General features: G+C 37.4%; 1 protein-coding gene across 7 annotated transcripts in view; it reads left to right on the plus strand.

Moving 5' to 3' along the window:
* The window catches only part of INO80 (INO80 complex ATPase subunit), a 139,256-nt gene that overhangs the window by 8,501 nt on the left and 111,045 nt on the right, over nucleotides 1–19,710 (plus strand). The window lies entirely within an intron of this gene.

The raw sequence follows: 19,710 nt of genomic DNA on the forward strand, positions 1-19,710 counted from the left end.
GATACAAGGTCAGAAAATTTGGAATCCCACTTGGAATTGTTTGTAATCAAGTCTCCCTTGCCACCCCCCCAGGCTTCTGTTGAAGAGAGGAAAAAGTCTAACTTCAATTTAACAAGTGTTTTATTGAGCACATAGTTTGATGTAAACATACCTACCTTGTTCTAATTGACTGTAGACTGTATAGCGACTGTATACTGTATAATGACTGTATAATGAAGAGAGTGAGAGTAAATGTATTTAGTGTTAATAAAATCATTACACACCTAAGTGACTTAAATGTTTAACGGTTGAAAAACAAGATTAATTTATAATTTAGTATATAGTTCAACTCGTCCTTATTTACAGATGTTTGTCCCTAAGATGAATTACCTGAACTTAGGTTTCTCAGGCTTCTTTTGGAGAACATAGTTCCACAGAATTTCTCTGTTAGTGTGTCACTTCCAAAATGAAAATTGACTTTTAGTATAAGAAAACTAAATATTGTGAATTTTGGAAATACTGGCTGTTTATGGACGATGTCTCTTACTTAAAAACAATTTTTTTTTTTTTTTACATTTATTTGTTTTTGAGAGGCAAAGCACAAGCTCGGAAGGGGCAGAGAGAGAAGGAGACACAGAATCCGAAGCAGGCTCCAGGCTCTGAGCTGTCAGCACAGAGCCTGACATGGGCCTCGAACTCACAAACTGTGAGATCATGACCTGAGCCAAAGTCAGACGCTCAACCGACTGAGCCACCCAGGCGCCCCTGGATGTCTTTTACTTTTTATTCTCAACGTTTATTTATTTTTGGGACAGAGAGAGAGACAGAGCATGAACGGGGGAGGGGCAGAGAGAGAGGGAGACACAGAATCGGAAACAGGCTCCAGGCTCTGAGCCATCAGCCCAGAGCCTGACGTGGGGCTCGAACTCACGGACCGCGAGATCGTGACCTGGCTGAAGTCGGACGCTTAACTGACTGCGCCACCCAGGTGCCCCTACTTTTTATTCTCAATAATGACCTTTTACCATCTCTCCTATGATAATGAAGAATTAACTGTATGGAATCGATAGCTAAATTTTCCCAGCACTTTGTGAGGGATCCCTCTTTTTCACGAGTAACTATTAAGCTAATGCTGTCTTCCCTTTGCTGAGGAATGAACTGAGTTTGTTAAGATTTCTGGGTTGTCGATCTCTGTCCTTTAATTTCTCTCATATGGAAGCATCTTTTTCTCATCTATCTCATTTCTGGAAAAGGTAAGTGTCTTCATGGATCTAACTGTAAAAGTTGTTGAAATCACTGGTTCTTCAGTAAGATCTCTTCAGTTTTGTTTTCAAAAAAATTGCTTTTGAGTTTATTTATTTTGGTGGGGAGGGGCAGAGAGCGAGAGAGGGAGGGAGAGAATCCCAAGCAGGCTTTGTGCTGTCAGCATAGAGCCTGACACAGGGCTCGAACACATGAACGGTCAGATCATGACCTGAGCTGAAATGAAGAGTTGGACACTCAACTGACTAAGCCACCCAGGTGCCCCTGTTTTCAAATTTTTAATGTGATGAGTTGTTATTAGTTCAGATTGGGTGTTTTTCACTAGAAGAAAAAAAGAATGGAACTCCTGAGGGACTCAGTCAGTTAATCATCTGACTTCAGCTCAGTTCATGATCTCATAGTTCCTGAGTTTGAGCTCTGTATTGGGCTCTCTGCTGTCAGTGTGGAACGTGCTTTGGATCCTCTCTCTCTTTCTCTCTCTCTCAAAATAAACATTAGAAAAAAAATTTTTTTCTAATGTTTTATTTATTTTTTTTAAGACAGAGAGAGACAGAGCATGTTTAGGGGTGGGGCAGAGAGAGAATGAGACACAGAATTGGAATAGGCTCCAGTCTCTGAGCTGTCAGCGCAGAGCCTGATGCGGGGCTCAAACTCACAAACCGTGAGATCATGACCTGAGCTGAAGTGGGACACTCAACTGACTGAGCCACTCAGGCACCCCAGAAAAAAATTTTTTAAGTTACCATGTGGAAAGGTCCATTGATACCTCAGGAAACATTTCCTCCCTTTTGGATTTTTTGATTAGTAATATATAAACCCTAAATGCTTAATAAATAAGGGTTGAGCTTGTTTGACTAAAGATTCTATTATTTATACTATGGAACTCCATAGAGGCAGTTGCAGTAATAGGGTTTTTTTTTTGTTTTGTTTTTTTGTTTTCATTCTGATAAGGTGTTTATTCCCTATCTTGGTGAAGATACTCTTCTAGGAAGTTGAAATCATACTTTTCTAGAAGAAATCAAATGCATTTTAAATTTTTTCTTTTTGGTAACATACTTCATTTTGGCATAATAGTAGTCCAATTTCATTAATGAAGAACACTAGGAAAGGGAAAATGTGGGTAAGCATTTTTTCTTACACTAGACCTATGGGGTAGGCCAAAATATTTTCTTTTTGTCTTTTTAGAGATTTATGAAAGGTCTTTCCTTTTTTGGCCAGGGGTTTTTCATTCTATTTAAAATGGAGGTGTTGGGCGCTTGGGTGCCTCAGTCAGTTGACTGACTCTTGATTTCGACTCAGGTCATGATCCTAGGGTTGTGGGATCGAGCCCCACATTTTCTCTGTGCTGCGTGTGGAGCCTGCTTATGATTCTCTCCCTCCCTCCCTCTGCCCCTCACCCTGCTCATGCCGTCTCCCTCTTTACAAAAAAAGTTTAAAATGCAGGTGTTAATTATTTCTGAAACTTTGTGCTTTGGGTAAACTCTGGGCTTGTTAAATTGCTAGACTGTTCTCAGGCTCTTGCAGTGATCCCTTTGAGCAGATTGTTTCTGGCCTGCTTGTAGAGGGCTCTGTCTGCCTCTGTTCCTTGAGGACAAGTCTTCTCATTCAGTTTCTGGTATATGATAATCTCTTAGTGAATATTTGATGGTCTGAAAGGAAAGTTTTGGTTCAACTAGGATTTTATTTAAAAGATTGCTCTGTGATTGATTTACTTCTCATCTGCCATGTGTTAGGGTGACTAAAAATTTATTGTTCAAAGGTGGATACTTGTGAAAGTGAAAGGAGAGGGATTATTAGTAATTTTGCTTAGGGACAAACAGTAGGCATGAACTTCTGTCTTGGGCAAACCAGCTAGGAGGTATGGTCACCCAAATCATGAGGCTTCTTTTCTTTGTTTTTGTTATAGCAGTCTGGTGGTGAAGAGTTGGGAATTTGGTGTTAACCAATAATAGATCTGAGTTCTTATTCTAGCTTGGGCAAATTACTTGGCTTAACTAAAATGAGAATAAGTTTTGGGGAGTGTGAGTGGCTCAGTTGATTAAGCGTCTACTTTGGCTCAGGTCATGATCTCTTGGTTTGTGGGTTTGAGCCCAGAGTTGGGCTCTGTGCTGACAGTGTGAAGGCTGCTTGGGATTCTCTCTCTTCCTCTCTCTCTGCCCCTCCCCCACTCACGCTTTGTCTCTGTGTCAAAAATGAACTTAAAAAGTAAAAAAATATTAAAATGAGAATAAGAATTGAATTACTGTGAGGATTAAATGGGCTAGTGTTAGGAAAGCATCTGAGACAGAAAAGCCCCCCATGCTAGTGTGCTCTTATTCAGTGTAGAGCACTTATTCAGTGTAGCTCTTATTCGTCCTCTCTTCCCATCATTCTGTAACTAGAGTTTTTGCTTTCAACTGAGGCTGGTTTTGAGAGTTTTTGTTTGTTTGTTTGTTTTATATAAATGTTTATTTATTTTTGAGACAGAGACAGAGCATGAACAGGGTTGGGTCAGAGAGAGAGGGAGACACAGAATCCGAAGCAGACTCCAGGCTCCGAGCTGTCAGCACAGAGCCGGACACGGGGCTGGAACTCAGGGACCGTGAGATCATGACCTGAGCTGAAGTCCGACGCTCAACTGACTGAGCCCCCCGGGCTCCCCAAGAGCTTTTATAATGGTTACGATTAACTGGAACATTTCACTGAAACATTTTAGTGAATGCAGAAATGTTTTTCAGTTGAGCCATTGAGCTTATTTTTTGTTGAATTGTATAATATTGTGGGCAGGAAATGACTACCCTACAAAACCGGATTACTCTTTCTCAAAGTGTTCATGAAAAACTTTTTTTTACCAATTATTTTTTTGCAGAATTGCTGAAAGATATTTTAATAGTTTTGATTTAGCAAAATAGTCACTTGGAACCTTTATTTCAGCTTAATGGATTGATACAAATTTTACTAGATAGGTAAAAACTGATTTAAATGAGAATTTCATTCAGTTTCTTATCAGTATTTATCCTGTGCAGACTTATGTTTTCTCTTTTGGTATTTGATTTATTTCCTCCCCCTGTATTTCTTGATATTTTGCTAATTTTGTCAATTTTACTTGTTTGTGGCTTTTAAAAAAGGAAACCAAAGAGGAGCAGTTTTCATGGACTTTGTGCATTAGTACAGGCATCCACACATTTTAACTCTAAAAACTCAGTAATAAAATGGCAAGTAACCTAAACTAAAAAAAAAAATTTTAATGCTTATTTATTTTTGAGAGAGAGACAAAGCACAGGCAGGGGAGGGGCAGAGAGAGTGGAAGACACAGAATCAGAAGCAGGCTTCAGGCTCTGAGCTGTCAGCACAGAGCCTGCTGCGAGGCTCGAACACACAAGCCTTGAGATCATGACCTGAGCTGAAGTCAGACGCTCAACCAGCTGAGTCACCACACCCCAACAAGTAACCCAATTTAAGCGTGGAGCCTGTTTAAGATTCTCTGTCTCTCCCTCTGCCCCTCTCCCACACTCTCTCTAAAATTAAAAAAAAAAAAAATCTTTGTCACCTTGGAGTAGGTAAAAATTTCTTAGGAAACAAAAAGCACTAACCATAAAAGAAAATATTGATAAAGTGACTTCATGAAAATTAAAAACTTCTAAAATTGTTAATCATTCCTTGGTTTTATTGTTTATCAGTTTACAAGAATATTTTTTAAAAAATCAGTCTGTAGAAGGCATTGCAAATACTGTAATATGTAATCAGGCTTAAGGGCCCCATTTGCAACTCCATGCCAAATAAAAATACAAATTCCCTTTCACACAAATGTCATAACCTTAACCAGGATTCTCATGGAAGTCTGAGAAGTTCCAAGCCCATCCAGAATTACTCCAGAAGATCCTAGTACATGTTCTCTTTTGCAGTCAGTTAGGATCCAATTTCTAGCCACGTCCCTTAAAAGTATTTTTTTGTGCTTCTCCAGTCCCAGTCTACGGTAGATACTAAAAGCTCCCATAACATATGCTGTGCTTAACTAGTATCCCTTACTGATAAAATAAAAAGGATGTCTTTCCTAACTCTCTAGTATTTTACAGGAAGCAACAATTTAATATATTCTAAAAGGAGCAAACTAAGTAATCCCCATTTCTCTTAGTTGGTTATGTCTTATTGTGACTGTTCTTAACCCTAGATCTTTCTACATTATCTTCTCATTTGGTAAGTAAGGAATCATATGCAATACCAGAAGCAGCTGGAAGTCTTAGTACCAGAATAGTTCCCTCTGGTTTACAGTGTGGATGCCTGTACTAATGCACAGAGTCTATGAAAATACGTATTTGGGATATCACTCCCTCAGCTGATACATGATTTGGAAATCTTTTCTCCCATTTGTGGGTTTTCAGTTTCTTAATAGTTTTGTTTATAGCACTAAAGTTAATTTTGATGAAATCCAGTTTATCTTTTTTTCCTTTTGTTGCTTTTGCTATTGTAGGATATCTAAGAAACCATTACCTCATTCAGGGTTATGAAGATTTATCCCTATGTTTTCCTTCTGTGATCTCTCCCGGGTTAATTTTTGTGTGTAAAGAGATACAAATTCATTTTTTTGTATGTGACTTTTTAATCATAGCACCATTTGTTGAAAAGGCTGTTGTTTTCCCATTGAATTATCCTGACAGCCTTATTTGTAATCAGTTAACTCTTAATGTAAGGGTTTATTTCTGGACTCTCAATTCTGTTGCATTGATCTGTATGCCTAGCCTTATGTCATACCACAAATCTTAACTATTGCAGCTATGTAGTAAGTTTTGAAATTGGGAGTATGAGCCCTCCAGCTTTGTTCTTTATTGTCAAAATTGTTTTGACTATCTTAGGTCCCTTGTATTTCCATATGAATTTTAGGATCAGCTTATCTATTTCTGCAAAAGAGCCAGCTTGGATTTTGATAGGTGTTATATTTAATCTAGATACATTACCATCTTCAAAATACCAAATCATTTGATCCAAGAACCGTGGGATATCTTTTCATTTATGTAGTTCTTTAATTTTTTTCAATAATGTCTTGTTTTCAGTACATATGTAAGTCTTGTAGTTCTTTGGTTGAATTTATTCCAAAGTATTTTGGCTTTTTTGTTTTGCTTTTTTTTGTTTGTTTTAGTATTTTTAAAGATTTTATTTTTAAGTAATCTCTACAATCAACATTGGGCTCAAACTCACAACCTTGAGATCAAGAGTCGGGTGCTTTACTGTCCAAGCCAACCAGGCACACCTGTATTTTGTTCTTTTTGATGCTATTGTAAATAGAATTATTTTCTTTATTTTATTTTATAATTGTTGAATGCTAGTATATAGAAATATTATTGATTTTTGTATATTGATCTTGTACACTATACGATTACTGAGCTTGTTATAATAATATTTTAGTGCATTTCTTAGGATTATCTATTTAGATAAGATCAGGTCATCTATAAATTTTTTTAATGTTTATTTTATTTTTGAAAGAGAGAGAGAGAGACAGAACATGAGTAGGGTAGGGGTAGAGAGGGAGGGAGACACAGAATCCGAAGCAGACTCCAGGCTGAGCTGTCAGCAGAGTCCGATGTGGGCCCCGAACCCACAAACTGTGAGATCATGATCTTTGCTGAAGTGGGAAGCCCAAGTGACTGAGTCACCCAGGTGCCCCCAGGTCATCTATAAATAATAGTTTTGCTTCTTTCCAGTCTGGATGCTATTTGTTTTGTTTTGTTTTCCTAATTGCTCTGGGTAGAACTTTAAGTAGAATTTTATTTATTTAATTTGATTTTTACTTTATTAAAAATATTTTTTTAATGTTTTATTTATTTTTGAGAGGCAGATACAGAGCCCAAATGGGGAAGGGGCAGAGAGAGGTAGACACCGAATCTGAAGCAGGCTGCAGGCTCTGAGCTGTCAGCACAGAGCCTGATGAGGGGCTTGAACCCACGAACCGTAAGATCACGACCTGAGCTGAAGTCAGATGCTTAACTGACTGAGCCACCCAGGCACCCCTAATTTTATTTTTAAGTACAGTTTTGAATATGAGTTGTGAGAGTAGGCAATCTTGTCTTATTCCTGATTTTAAGGGAGATAGCATTCTTTCACATTAGAAAGATGTGAGCGTTTTGTAAGTGCCTTTTATCAGATTGAGAGAGTTCCTTCTATCTCTAATTTATTGAGTGTTTTTATTTTGAAATGGCATTGGCTTCCGTCAAGTCATTTTTGTGTTAATTGAAATGCTTAGGTGGCTTTTATACTTTGTTCTATTAATGTGGTATATACTGCATTGGTTGATGTGTAAATGTTACACAAACCTTGCATTTGTAGGATAAATTCTACTTGTTAATTATGTGTAATCCTTTTTGTATGTTGCTAGAATCATTTGTCAATATTTTATTGAAGATTTTTGTTTCCATAAGGGATATTAGTCTGTAGTTTTCTTATGTCTTTGGGTGGCTTTGGAATCAGGGTAATGCTGGCCACATAGAGTGACATGGCAATTGTCCTTTACTCTTCAGTGATCGGGAAGAGTTTGTGAAGCATTGATACTAATTGATACTAATAAACAAACATATAAATGTTTGATACAATTCACCATTGGAGCCATTTGACCTGGTTGTTTTTTGGTTTTTTTTTGTTTTTTGTTTTTGGTGGGAAGTTGGAAGTATTAAATTTTATATGATTGTCAAATTACTCATTTTCTGTTCTTTTGGTTGGAAATACATAGAAGGATCTTCCATATCTTAAAAATTTTTTTTTGTTTTAAATATTTATTTATTTTTGAGAGAGAGGTAAAGTAGGAGCAGGGGAGGGGCAGAGAGTGAGGGAAACACAGAATCCAAAGCAGGCTCCAGGCTCTGAGCTGTCCGCACAGAGCCCCACAAGGGGCTTGACCTTTCCAACCACAAGATCCTGACCTGAGCCAAAGTCAGACGCTTAACCGACTGAGCCACCCAGGTGCCTCAGAATCTTCCATATCTTAATCTGCTGTTCCCTCATCAAAGATATAGATATTTATAACTAATGACTAATACAGTCAGGAGTGACACATTCCTTTTTTTTTTTTTTTTTTAAGTTTCTTTATTTTGAGTTGGGGGGATGGGCAGGGAGAGAGGGAAAGAGAATCCCAAGCAGGCTGCATGCTATAAGTGCAGAGTCTGACACATGGCTTGAACTCAGTAGCAGTGAGATCATGACCTGAGCTGAAATCAAGAGTCAGATGCTTAACTGATCGAGCCACCCACGCACCCCCACCTTTTTTTTTGGTTTTGTTTTGTTTTTTTTATAAAGGAGCCACAATATCGTATATTTATCGAACTCCTCCTTTCCTAAAGGTCTTTAGTTTCTTAAAATGTGTCCTTAAAACATTCCTGGGGAGAGCTTAGGCCAGGACAAGTCTCCCCACATTTGGAATAGGGAGCCTGAAACCCACCAAAGTGCATTAGCTGAAAGTCACGACTGTCGGAAGGCAGAGCCCAGAAGTGAGTCTGTATGTCCCACTTGTCAGAGGTCAACTAGCTAAGCCAGTGATTGGTTCCTAGCAATTTGGATTTCCTGGTCCAGTAAAATTTCCAAATAATTTTAGGGACTGACAGATATGCTGGCCCTTTTTTTTTTTTTTTTTCTTTTTTTCTAAGTAAGGACATTTAACAAAACAAAACACTAATATCACCATTATGGCTTACAATAAAGACATTTTAACTTTCAAATTTTTAGGAAAACTATCCACCTCAGAATAAAGGACTCTTCTTCCCAAGAATTTATAGTTGGAGACAAATTTATTGTGACACTTAACGTGATCTAACACTCAACAAGTAATCATTTTTTTCCTAAACTCCAATGGCACATTATCTGTATATCTTTTAAGTGACTTCCCAAGTGTATTTTTTTATTGTTATTTGAGTCTTATCTCTTCTATTAAACTGAATTCTGAAGGAAACAATTTTTTCTACACTGCACTTTAGAGTTCAGCAATTGAATGCCTGAGTGAATGAAATGTTACTCTTAATGTTCATATGAAAATTATATGTCACTTTTTGGTCTTATTTCCATTTATGAAAATAATACGAAGTTCATTTACTTGGCCTGGTCCTGCTATTTGTGCCATAGTCCTACAAATTATCAGTATAACCTGTGGATCTGATGCAGTAGATCACTTTCAGTCACAACTAGTTTGGGCTATAGAGTGTCTGAGTTATAGGGGAGCTGAGGTGGGAAATTCAGTTATTTTGTTCCCTGAATGTTTGGCCTTTTGTATAAGCTACAGCCTGTAACCTACAGGCTGTCTTTAGTCCTGCAAATGCTTCATAGCTATAGTTCTGTTCCTTAGAGCTATAACTTTATTTGGCCTTTTCTGTATTAGTTTTGGCAAATTTAGGAATTACTTCTTAAAGGCAGATATAATTGAACTCTTTATTTAGATATTTGACTGAATCATTGATGCCCTATCTAGTCTTCTCTGAGCTATTTTGATTGGTATTTTGCTAAAAAAGTCAAATAAGTTTGGAATGCCTTTTAGAGAGAGATTATGAGCACATTAGCATATTGAAGACTAAAAAATCTTAGGCCTAACTTTAATGCTTTAATATTTTCAGTATTAATGGACATTTAGTATATTTTTTAAAGACTTTATTTAAAAATTTTTTATTATGTTATTTTTTTTTAAGTTCGTTTTATTTTGGGAGAGATAGAGTGTGAGTGGGGGAGGGACAAAGAGAGAGGGAGAATCCCAGGCAGGCTCCCTGCTGTCAGTGCAGAGCCCATGCAGGGTTCAAATCCATGAACAGAGAGATCATGACCTGAACTGAAGTCGGACACTCAACTGCCAGCCACCTAAAGATTTTATTTTTAAGTGATCTCTGTACCCACCATGCAGTTCAAACTTCCAACCCTGAGATCAAGAATCGTGCACTGTACTGACTGAGCCAGCCAGGTGCTCCAATATCTTGATCCTAGTATTCAGAGAAGCAAACTTTGGGAAGTGCTTCTCCAAATGATTGGTATGAAACCAATTTTGGGCATGGTCTATAAAGAGGGAATCAGAGGTGAAAATAGATTTAAGCATGCAAAGTTTAAATGGGTAGGTCTTAAGACAAATAATTGTTAATGGCCATCATTGCAGTTTGTAGTACTTTATGAAGTGGTCATTATATATCACGTTCTTACCATTGCTGTTGGACAAAAAGGTAAAAAGCCAACTCTTCTCTCTTTAAAAATTGAAAGAAAAAATTTTTAAACCAAACTAAAAGCTGTTTAGGCTATCATTTGAACAGTGCTTCTTAGCTCATCTCCATCTAGAGATAGGGTGACTTTCTCTCCAAGTAGTTATCTTTGTCGGGCTTATCATTTGGGAGAAGATAAAAATCCTGTCCTCTGGTTAGCATTGGCATTTGGTGCAGGTATCCTTCAGATTCTTGTCTAGCAGTAACACCTTGCTCTCCTCTTACCTCTTATCTAAAGCTTGTCTGAGATTATTTTTATGTGGAATTGCCTAAAAGATTTTTAGTACATGCATTCTCCTGTTCAGCAAGTGTGGATAATGAAGGTTTGAACCCATTCTGCTTAACTTTCTGTTACTTGACTACTTTCGTATCTTTTCATTTGTTTTATTCAAGCTTTCATCCCCCAAGTCATGTGTCCAGGATGGAGTAGAGGCCTCATATGGTCATGGACTATAGATGATCTTTATGTAGAATGTAGCAGAAATAGAGTTTTGGGGGCTCCTGGGTGGCTCAGTTGGCTAAGCATCCAGTTCTCGATTTCGTCTCCAGTCATGATCTAACAGTTCGTGAGTTTGAGCCCTGTGTCAGGCTTCATGCTCTCAGCACGGAGCATGCTTGAGATTCTCTCTCCCTGTCTCTCTCTCCCTTCCCGCTCACACATGCTTTCCTGCTCAATAAATAAATAACAACAAAAAGAACTAGAGTTTTGTAGCTTTGACCTTTGATTTTTAATTTGCATGAAAAAGCAAATTAATATGGTCATTTGTAAATACTAGAACCAAAATAGATTCATGAGATAGGGACTATCTGCTCAAATAGTTTATAGTTTAGGAAGAGAAATAAGGCATGCATGTATACAGTAAGTAGACTGTATTATCATGTAAGTGCCAGGCTTTCAACCATTTAGAACTTCAGAGAAGAGAGAATAGTCTTACTTGGGAATAATCTATGAGTGTTTCCTGCAATGAGATATTTCATTTTGTCTTTGAAGGATTTTGGTTCAACTTGGTAAGACTTTTCCTACAGAAACATAATTTGTAGGACAAACGCAAGGCAGCTTCCATAAAGACATTGCAGTAGCTAGACAGTGCAAAGCAGTCATTCTAGGATCACACATGGGTACACAGGTGAGGAAATATGATGTATGTGAGTATGATTTAGGAGTAGACACTACCATGGATGTCAAACTGTAGTCAGGGCTTCTGAAGTATGATCAGAGTCCAGTTGGAGGATAACCAGGTTTAAAGAGCCAGAGTTCAGGGTATGAAGCAGGCCAAACAATGGTGAATTGGCTCTAACAGCATATATTAATAGTCCTTTCAGTCTTTGAAATGGCAGTATGTGGTCAGATAAATTTTAAAGAACACTTGAAGATTGGGATGGGTCTGACAGGAAGTTAAGAGACATCTTCAGGGTATTCTTAACTTGTCTGGAGTGTAAGAAGGTAGTAAAAGATTAAATTGGAAAGGTAAGTTGGAGCCAGATGATAAAGGTCTTTGAGTTTCAGGCAGAGGAATTTAGACTTTATTGAATTTTGGAAAGCTGTTGAGGGATAACAACATAATCAGAGCAATGTTTTGGGAATACTGATCTGGCAGTTGCTGTGAGGGTGGATTAGAGCGAGAAGAACCTGGAGGTGGGATGCCAAATTAGGAAGCAGTAATCTAGGTGTGAGATGATAAGAACCTAAATAAAAACAAGGACAGATTCCAGACATCATCCCTAGAGAAGAATTAAGTAGACGTGGAGATTGTAAACAGAGAAGTCTAGAGTGATGTAAAAATGATTAACAGATTTTGAGTCTGAATAGCTAACTGTTGTATAAATAGGAAAGACAGATGAACTAGCTGGTATAGGGGCAGATGAGAAGTTTTGAGTTTGAAGGGTTCAGTGGTATATCAAAGATAGAATCCAACAAGCATCTAGAAATATGGATTGTGTACTTTGTAAGATGGAAGCCAGAAAGTCAGCCATATACAGCGGTATTAATCCAAATTTGGAAGTAGGTGAGATTTTCTAAAGGATAAGGATAGATGATAGAACTGTAGTAGACTCCACATATAGAATAAAGTTTCCATTAAGGAGGGAAGGAAGGATTAGTCCAAGAAGTTGTCAGAGACCTGGAGAGTATCCAGAAGTAAGTGTTAGCCAACAATATTGACTTCTGTTTATCCATTTTGATAAATAGTGCTTTATCAGAGACAGTGGGTCTTTCATCCTTTTCAGACCCAACTCTCCCTTTTTATGAAAATGCTTTATAGTATTCTCTTTTCTATCCTGAAATGAAATCTTCAGATAATATTTTGTATAAAAGTATATATAAATTTATATGTAAATATAAATTTAAAAAAATTTAACATTTATTTATTTTTGAGAGACAGAGAGAGACAGAGCATGAGCAGGCGAGGGGCAGAGAGAGGGAGACACAGAATCCGAAGCAGGCTCCAGGCTCTGAGCTGTCAGCACGGAGCCCAATATGGGGCTCGAACTCATGAACCATGAGATCATGACCTGAGCCGAAGTTGGACGCTTAACCGACTGAGCCACCCAGGCGCACCTATGTGTATATAAATTTAAAAGGCAGTATAATGCTCCAATTATACGACATTGGAAAAAATAAAGTAACTTATAATAATATGTGTATTGTATGTATTTAAAAAAAATTTTTTTTTTCAACGTTTATTTATTTTTGGGACAGAGAGAGACAGAGCATGAACGGGGGAGGGGCAGAGAGAGAGGGAGACACAGAATCGGAAACAGGCTCCAGGCTCTGAGCCATCAGCCCAGAGCCCGACGCGGGGCTTGAACTCACGGACCGCGAGATCGTGACCTGGCTGAAGTCAGACGCTTAACTGACTGTGCCACCCAGGCGCCCCTATTGTATGTATTTTAAAATGTGACTGCATGGGCATGACCCACAGTGGATGACATAATGAAGTAGTCCTGTCTGTGCATCAGTATGTAGAGTCACCTTGACTGAAGAGTTAACAAATGTAGACTGATAGTCTTTTTTTGTGGCTTTTATTTGTGACTCAAATACTACAAGGAAAAAGTACAGAAAAGAATGAACTACAGTGGAATAGAAAAGATTGGAGAGATTTGCTCCTCAAGCCCTTCCAAGAAAGAGAGAATGAGTTTATAATTTTGAGGAAGAGAGAAACTGCAATAGTCTTTGTAGAGAATGAGAAACAATTGATAAGAGGTGGGTTAAACGGTTGTTTAGAAATGTCTTGTGCTCTGTTGAAGTTGGATAACAGCTGGTGGGTCAGGTTAGCATGGCCCTGTTGTTTCTTTGTGGAGAGTAAGAGACAAATGTAGGAGATGAAAGTATAGGTTATTAGAGAAGCAGCTGCTTTTTTTTACCCCCAGATTTTAGTTTTAAGTAATTGTTGTACCCATTGTGGGGCTTGAACTTAACAACCCTGACATCAAGAGTTGCAGGCCCTACTGACTGAGCAAGCCAGGTGCCTCAGAGAAGCCCCTTTTAACAGATGGCCAAGGCATTTGGGTTGAATAGAGAGGCCACCAATCTTAAAGGCGATTAAAAAATAATGGAGGATGGTGTTGATGGATGATTGGCACCAGTCTGTGAATGTACTTGATGCCACTGAACACTTAAAAATGATTAAAGTGGTAAATTTTAGGTTATGTATATTTTACCACAATAAAAGGAATCTAATTGAATACTTTAAAAATATTCCCTTACTTTCCAGGTATCATGATAAGACTACTTCTTGTGGAGATATGTCAGAAACTTCATACTTGTAGCAACTTCTCTTTTTTAGACTTGTGGAAATAAGAGAGTGCATCATGCTTGATATTTCTGCCATCAATGGTGATATTTTACAAAGTCATTCTGGGAGAATCAGACTACAGGATTGATGCATACTGGGAGTCACATGGGGCCACATATTATTGAGCATTGTAATAGAAGTAACTTTGGTCTTTCTTGGACAAATTGGTTTTGATTTCATGTTCGTGTACAGCTTAGTTACTGAGGAATTATATTTGAAAATAGTTCTTTTTGAATCACCCAGTATTACTTTGTAGTCATACTTGCAAACCTCCTTAATTAGGACCATTTTCATTACCAGCCAAAATAAATACATAAGGTCAGTTATTTTTTTAAAAGATTTTATTTTTAAGTTATCTCTGTACCCAATGTGGGGCTGCAACTCACAATTCTGAGATCAAGAGTCACACGCTTCAACGACTGAGCTAGCCAGACACAATGAGATCACTTATTTTTTAGTAAAACCTTAGGAAGAGGCCAATTAGCAATTTTATATGCTTTAATTTATAGGTATGTACATCAAGATGAATTACATATATTCTCTTGGAGAATTTTGCTGTATTTTTAAAAGCGTTTCCTTGAAATCTTTTGCAGTGGGTGCATGTTAGTTCCCACAATGAAAAGTAGAACCTATTAAAGCCTTATAAAAAAGAACTTTTCTTTTTGTGTTAACAAAGACTACTATTTTACATATGAAATTTACCTCATATAAATGTATAGTTCATTGATTTTAAACAAACTTACAGAATTGTATAACCAACAATACAGCATGTGTTTAGTACATTTCCTCTTTCCCTAAAAAAGAAGTCTCATATCCATTTGCAATCAGTCTCCTTTTGCATACACAGCCAACCACTAATGTACTTCCAGACTCCATAGATTTCCTTTAGTGGTTATTTCATGTAAGTGGAATTCTATAATATGTGGTCTTTTCTGTCTGGCCTTTTTTTTTTTTTTTTTTTTTTAACTCAGCATAATGTTTTTGAGGTCCATTCATGTTGTTGTATGTATCAATTGTTCATTCCTTTTTATTGCTGATAATACTCCATTGTGTGGATATGTATTTTGTTTATTCACTGGTTGATAAACATTTGGATTGTTTTGCTTTTTGACTATTAGGAATAATGCCACTGAACGTTCACATTAAAAGCTGTGGGTAGACACGTGGTTTTATTTTTCTTGAGTAAATAACTAGGAGTAGAAGTGCTAGGTCATATGGGTAGTTCTATGTTTTAAATTTTAAGAAAGTGCCCAGCTGTTTTCTATAGTGATTATAGTATTTTACTTTAAAAAAAAAAATGTTTATTTTGAGGGAGAGAGAGCGCAAGTGGTGAAGGGGCAGAGAGAAAGAGAGACAGAGAATCCCAAGCAGGCTCTGCAGTGTCAGCACAGAGTCCGATGCAGGGCTCGAACCCACGAACTGTGAGATCATGACCGGAACCGAAATCAAGGGGCAGATGCTCAACTGAGCCACCCAAGTGCCCCTGTAATATTACATATTTTAACCAGCAGTGTATGAAGACTTTAGTTTTTCCACATCCTCCCAAACAGTTGTTATAATCTATCTTTTTTATTATAGCCATTCTGGTGAGTATAGTGTGGTTCACTGCCATTTTGATTTGCATTTTTTTGATGTTGAGCATCTTTATGTGCTATTAGCCATTTGTGTATCTTTCTCTGTGAAATGTGTATTCAAAGTCTTTTGCCCATTTTTTAGTTGTCTTCTTACTGAGTTGTTGTAGGAGTTCTTTATATATTGTGGCTACAAGTCTGCCCCCCCCCCCATTGAAACCTAGTAACACTTCCTGATATAATTCACCTGAATACAACGTTTAGATTAAATAGGTTATATAGTGAAGATTTTTGCTATCAGAACAGTTCAGAATCTTAGCTTTATGAGCTTCAAGCCTTGCCACCCTTGTTATAAATTCTGCCAGGGAGATTCTGTTTTGAGTGAACACACAGTAGTTTCAACCTAGCATCCAAAATGGTTTTCTTCCAACATGCAAACACTATAAACAAATTAATTTGTTGCCTGCCTATTTCAACTAAAAATTATGACCGTTTCTTTTTTTTTTTTTTTATTTAAAAGAAAAATTTTTTTTTACATTTATTTATTTTTGAGAGACAGAGACAGAGCACAAGTTGGGGGAGGGATAGAGATAGAAGGAGACACAGAATCTGAAGCAGGCTCCAGGCTCTGACCTGTCATCACAGAGCCCGATGTGGGGCTCGAATTCGCGAACCATGAAATCATGACCTGAGCCGAAGTCGGACACTTAACCGACGGAGACACCCAGGCGCCCTATTGACCATTTCTTCTTTAATAATTCTAAGTCTAAATTTTAAAAACAATATTGAATTGAACTTTAGGTAAGGCTATTCTACTATTAACCTGTTATTCTGTGTTAGTGTCTTTGTAATGAAATCAGCTAAAAAATGGTAGTTATTTGGGGCGCCTGGGTGGCGCAGTCGGTTAAGCGTCCGACTTCAACCAGGTCACGATCTCGCGGTCCGGGAGTTCGAGCCCCGTGTCGGGCTCTGGGCTGATGGCTCAGAGCCTGGAGCCTGTTTCCGATTCTGTGTCTCTCTCTCTCTCTGCCCCTGCCCCGTTCATGCTCTGTCTCTCTCTGTCCCAAAAATAAATAAACGTTGAAAAAAAAAAATTAAAAAAAATGGTGGTTATTGACAGCTTATATTGGCCATTTATTGACCTTGAACTAAGGACTAATCTGTTTAGCTTAACATAAATCCTAGTTGTTAATGCTTTTACAAAACCCTGCACCTCAGTGAGCAAGAATGGTTTCTAGAAAGATATTTCAAATAATGCAAGTAAAATTTTAAAGTCACCTGTAATCCTTGTGCATTTTGTTTAAATTGTCTTGCTTTTTCAAAATGTGTTTATTTTTATACTCTGAAGAATTGGTGCTTTGAAAATATTTGGTTCTTGGGATTGTGTTGTTTTTAACACCAAAGTATAAACCTGAGCAAACTGAGTGGTAGATCCTGTCTGGAGAGACAGTTTGCTGAGATTAAAAAAAGACCGGTTTAGGAACCAGGAAACCTGGCTCTGCAAAAGAGCTCAGTGATTGTGAACAAATTATTTAATCTTTATGGTTTTAGTTTCCTCATCTGTAAAATGACCCAGTTGGACTACATAATCTCTATGATCCCTTCCAACTCTGAATATTTGAACATACACTGTTTGAAAATACTCTGGCGTTTTTAAAAAATTTTAATTTAATTTACTTAGGGCACCAGCAGGGGAGGGGCTGAGAGAGAGAGAGGAGAGAGAATCCCAAACAGGCTCCATGGTGTCAGTGCAGAGCCCGACATGGGGCTTGATCTCCTGAAAGCAAGATCTCGACCTGAGCCGTGATCAAGAGTTGCACACTTAACTGAGTGAGCCACCCAGGTGCCCCAATACGCTGGTATTTCTTATAAAGCCTTTTCACATATACTTACTGTTTTATTCTTAAAAGATTCCCTGAAGTAGAGAAGGCAGATCTTTAGAGGATATATAGAAAAGTTAGATATTATCTTAAAATTATTATTCCTTTTTTTAGATTTCCACAGCAATTTATTGTTCGTTAGTTTTACAGCCTTTTCATGAATATTCATGTAATTATTTTTTATATTGAAGTATAGTTGATATACAATGTTATATTAGCGTCAGGTATGCAACATAGTGATTTGACAGTTCTACACATTACTTAGTGCTCACTCTGTTGGCTGTAGTCACTATCTGTTACTGTTACTAAGATATTATTGACTGTATTCTCTATGTTATACTTTGCATTTCCATGACTTTATAACTAGATATTTGTATACAAGTCCTTTATCAGATACACAACTTGCAGATATTTTCTTCTCCTGTGGCTTGTTTTTATCTTTTTGCTAATACTGCTTGAATTCCAAAAGTTTTAAGTGTTCGTGGCCTAATTATCAGCATTTTTTTTTTAATGGATTGTGCTTTTGATGTCATATCCAAAGACTTTTTGATTAACCAAGATCATGAAGATTTTCTCCTGGTGTTTTTTGGTAGAAAATTTATAGTTTGGGGTTTACTAGGTCTCTGATCCATTTGAGTTAATTTTTATGCATAGTGTAAGGTAAAGGTTTAAATTAATCTTTTTGTAAGTGGATATCCAGTTGAAAAGACTGTCTGTTCTTCCATTCAACCACCTTATCACCTTCACTGAAAATTGATTGTAAATGTATAGGGTTATTTCTGGATTTTCAGGTTTGTTCTGTTGGTCTATGTGATATCTTTATGCCATTATCACACTGACCTGATTATTGTGGCTTTTTAATATGTTTTGTTTTTTTTTTTTAATTTTTTTTTTTCAACATTTATTTATTTTTGGGACAGAGAGAGACAGAGCATGAACGGGGGAGGGGCAGAGAGAGAGGGAGACACAGAATCGGAAACAGGCTCCAGGCTCTGAGCCATCAGCCCAGAGCCCGACGTGGGGCTCGAACTCACGGACCGCGAGATCGTGACCTGGTTGAAGTCGGACGCTTAACCGACTGCGCCACCCAGGCGCCCCTTAATATGTTTTTTTAAAATTTGTTTTTAATCTTTATTTTTGAGAGAGTGAGAGAGAGAGAGAGACAGAGTGTGAGCAGGGGAGGAACAGAGAGAGAGGGAGACACAGAATCTGAAGCAGGCTCCAGGCTCCGAGCTGTCAGCACAGAGCCCGATGCAGGGCTCGAACCCACGAACTGTGAGATTATGACCTGAACCAAAGTCACACTTAACCAACTGAACCACCCAGGCACCCTTAATATGTTTTAAAGTCAAGAAGCATAAATTGTTCAACCCAGTTCTTTTTCAAAATTACTCTAGTTATTTTGGTTTCTTTGCATTTATATATAAATTTAAGAATTAGCTTGTCAGGTTCTGAAAAAGAAAAGTGTGATTTTGTTGGAGATTATATTCAATCTATAGATTAGCTGGGGGAATTTTTTAACATTTCTTCAAGAAGAAAGATTATATTAGGAAACTTCTAAGAACTATAATAAAAAGAGAAGACAACTGCAAGATGTTATGGTTTCCTTTAACACCGTAAGGTAGCAAAAAAAAAAAAAATGCACAGGCTTTACCTTTGTTTTTCACTCTTATACTCTCTTCCGTTTTTCTAAATCATTTCTAACACTTTCAGAGAATGTTTATAAGTGTGTAAAATACTCTGCTAATGTATCTGTTCCCTTATAAATGGAATACCTCACACATGTACAAGTGTAAATAAAAAACGAAAAAGGGAACAGCTGTTTTGAAGGTGATGCTGAGAACAAGTGTCCTCTATGAGGTGTACAAGAGAGAGCTTGTGAAGTAGATTTTAGATAATTGTGAATGATTGTTAATTGTAGGACAGAAGTGAAGTAGGTGTAAATTTTAAGGTACTATTTCAAAGAAGTATATGAATTTTGTTGTGACACATGACAATATTTCTATACTTTGATGTTCTTGTTCTTTAA

This window comes from Prionailurus bengalensis, chromosome B3, assembly GCF_016509475.1.
Source record: "Prionailurus bengalensis isolate Pbe53 chromosome B3, Fcat_Pben_1.1_paternal_pri, whole genome shotgun sequence".
Classification (NCBI taxonomy): domain Eukaryota; kingdom Metazoa; phylum Chordata; class Mammalia; order Carnivora; family Felidae; genus Prionailurus; species Prionailurus bengalensis.